We start from the raw sequence: 3,242 nt of genomic DNA on the forward strand, positions 1-3,242 counted from the left end.
TTCAAGCCGCTAATGCTTACATGGCCTCAGTTTAAGCAAATAAGAGATGTGACTTGGTAAAAGGCAACCGATTTAAATTTTGTCATATTAGAGAGTTCAGAATGCTCATAAATATTAATAAATATGTATCAGATCTGATGGCACAAGATTAGACTGTGATGAACATGTTCCCATCAGATCAGAGGATTGTAGAAACCACTCAATCTTTTTTTGGTGCCCTATTTTGTGCCATCCCCCCAATGAAAACTAGGGGTTCTCAAAAGTTGGGCCTCTATGGAGAAGGCCTGCTCTTCAGTGGTGGCTGCTGTCCATTGCAAGGGACAAATAAGACAAAGACGCCCTTAGCACTGAAAAGATTATGGTGCCCCCCCATATGTTATTCAAACAAACAAACAAACATCTTACACAATATACACTATTTTTATGTTTGTGTGAGTGTTTGCGCATGTGTATGAATGAATCAAATACATATAACACAGAAGAATATATCAATAATAAAAACCGAAGATTTACTGCAACACATGACAAGACTGGATTTATTAGCATTACAGTGGTACCTCAGTTTAAGAACAGTCCTGTTTAAGAACGATTCGATTTACAAACTCAGCAGAACCGGAAATAGTGTCCCGGTTTGCGAACTTTACCTCAGTCAAAGAACGGAATCCGAACAGTGGAAGGGCACCGGCGCTGGGAGGCCTCATTAGGGAAAGCGCGCCTCAGTTTAAGAACAGTTTCAGTTTAAGAATGGACTTCCGGAACGGATTAAGTTCGTAAACTGAGGTACCACTGTACTTCAGTCTATGTTAGTGGGGCACCCCCTGGTTTAGCTGGGGATCGACAGCACTATATATTCCAGAAAGCAGTTTATCTGCCTGTCCATTTGCTTGTTCTCTACGTGTTCAGACACCTCTTGAGATCTCATCACCAAGCTCAGCATGATGCTTTCTGAGGTGGCAGTCTCCCTCAATGTTTAGGTGCCAGGTGCAATTTTGAATCAAGATGGTAGACTGAAATGAAACTTTGACTTGTCTTTGCCCATTTTTTGGCATACCGTAGGTTCGGCCATCCCTTGATATATCATTACCACCAAACTTTGCACAAAGGTTCCTGAGATGGGGGCAGAAATTTTCATTGGCGCTTGGATCCCACACACCATTTTGAATCAAGAAGGCAGACCAAAACACGACTTTGGGTTTACTCCACCCAGTTTTTGGCATGATGGGTCCAAATGTACAAACTGCACTATTTATTTAAAATAAATTTAAAAATTGCAACATTATTTGGTTTCTAAAAATACCTGGGCAGCACATGGCACTCCTCACTACTAAGTAATAAAAACAGAACAGAAAAATAGAGGAAGAGTGTGTAGTAAGTTCTGATTTTTCCCTATGATGACTATTTCCATGCTTAAAAGCACAGAAAAAGCACCTATTTAGCCTGCCTAAATTTAGCCTATTTAGCACAGATCAGTAGGGCAAAGGTGGAGCCAGAGCCAATGGGAGGCAAGCCAATGGATTATATTTACCCGGTACTGAGTTCTAATCCTAAACACACTTTCTAGGAAGTAAGCCTTGTTTCAGGTGATGAGGATAAGCTGGAAGTGCAACAGCTGGGATCATTCCATTTGTAATTGGAGGGTTAATTAACCAAGCAGGGTGGTGATGGAGGTGGCGTTTGGAGCTGCTTGCAGAAAGCTTGAAGGGCTCTCCAATAAGCAGGAGGGAACTGAGGAAACCATCAGGGTCATCCGTATGCCTTATTGGCAGAAGGAGCAAACACACACACACTAGGAAGAGAACACAGATAGACATAGAGAACTTCATGAAACCTCTACCAACTTCTCAGCTTAGATGAGAACATGCATGGGCAGAAGCTTCCAAACTTTCAGCTTTTGGGGGAATGCTTTTCACATCAGCTTTGCAAAGGGTTCTGGGGCTCATTGTCTGCAGGGAGCATTGGGCAGGCCAGTAGGGAAATGTTGCTGCCCTCTTTGGAGAGCCAACCTTATAACAGACCCATCATTACAAACAGCAAATGCTTTCTTATAGAATGATTCCTCAGGTTTCTGTAGCTTGAAAGTTAGCAAAGAGTGTTAAATACCAACTTATGTATTTTTATTATTAAGAAGCGGACAAAACTGCCACCTGGTGTACAATAGGGAAAATACTTCCTGGTGGAACAATTTAAGGGCCCCTTAATTTCAGACTAAGTGCAATTCAGACGACTAAGCTTCCTTATTTGCTTGCACAAAGCTTAGGCAGAGGTTATCAGGCATCCCCAAACTGCGGCCCTCCAGATGTTTTGGCCTACAACTCCCATGATCCCTAGCTAACAGGACCAGTGGTCAGGGATGATGGGAGTTGTAGTCCAAAACATCTGAGGGGCCGAAGTTTGGGGATGACTGGGTTAGGTGATATCCAGTCTTCATTGAGCATTTTTTCCTGATTTGTTTGCAAGGAAGGTCTGTTTGCAAGGAAGGTCAGTGGACACTGAGCATTCATCCTGATTTGCTTGCAGGCTGTTTACACGCCTTCCCACACTTCCGACAGTAACATGCAGAGGCGTAAGCTGTTACGGAGTTGCGAGCCCTGTTGAGCGCACGAAGACTTCCAGCGCAATAGTGTCTACTCAGAAGTAAGCTCGACTGAGTCCAACGGCTCTTATTGGGGCGACAGCGAAAATGCAAAGGTACCAAATGTTAGCGGAGGAGAACAAGGCGATTGCTTAATTACGGAAGCCAGTGATTCTTGCCAAGATGATAAATATACATAGAAATCGCGACTGCATAAAAGCAGCAAAAATGCAACTTTGCCACTAAGTCCCCTGCCACTCAGTGGCGAGCCCTCTCGACCGCGGCAGGACTCGAACCTGCAATCTTCTGATCCGAAGTCAGACGCCTTATCCATTAGGCCACGCGGCCGCGCTGGTTATAGGGTCTCCGCTAGACCTATAGGAACTTGAGAAGCCGGGAGCTGGTTCTGAACCATCCCGGGAGATACCATTTCCTAGCGAGTGTCAAGGGGGAGAGGGAGGGGGGAAAGTGGGTGGGTGGGTGGGAAACAAAACCAGCACAGCCTCTCTGTCTGAGGCAAACTCATCGCTTTCTCTTTTTTTCTTCCTTCTGCCTGTCCTCTCAATATTTGGGCTGTGTTTAAGACGCGAGAGGATACTTTGGTAGGTTCCATGTAATATTCCCCCCCCGCATCGGGCGAGCTCACTCCAGTCGCGCGCCGGCGGAAGGC

The 3,242-nt window shown here is 44.9% G+C and overlaps 1 non-coding gene across 1 annotated transcript; it reads right to left on the reverse strand.

Moving 5' to 3' along the window:
• Positions 1–2,847: 2,847 nt before the first annotated feature.
• On the reverse strand, positions 2,848–2,920 carry TRNAR-UCG (transfer RNA arginine (anticodon UCG)). The gene has a single exon. It is a non-coding gene; the product is annotated as a tRNA-Arg (tRNA).
• Between the last annotated feature and the right edge of the window lie 322 nt (positions 2,921–3,242).

This window comes from Zootoca vivipara, chromosome 13 (genome assembly GCF_965207765.1).
Source record: "Zootoca vivipara chromosome 13, rZooViv2.hap1.1, whole genome shotgun sequence".
NCBI lineage: Eukaryota > Metazoa > Chordata > Lepidosauria > Squamata > Lacertidae > Zootoca > Zootoca vivipara.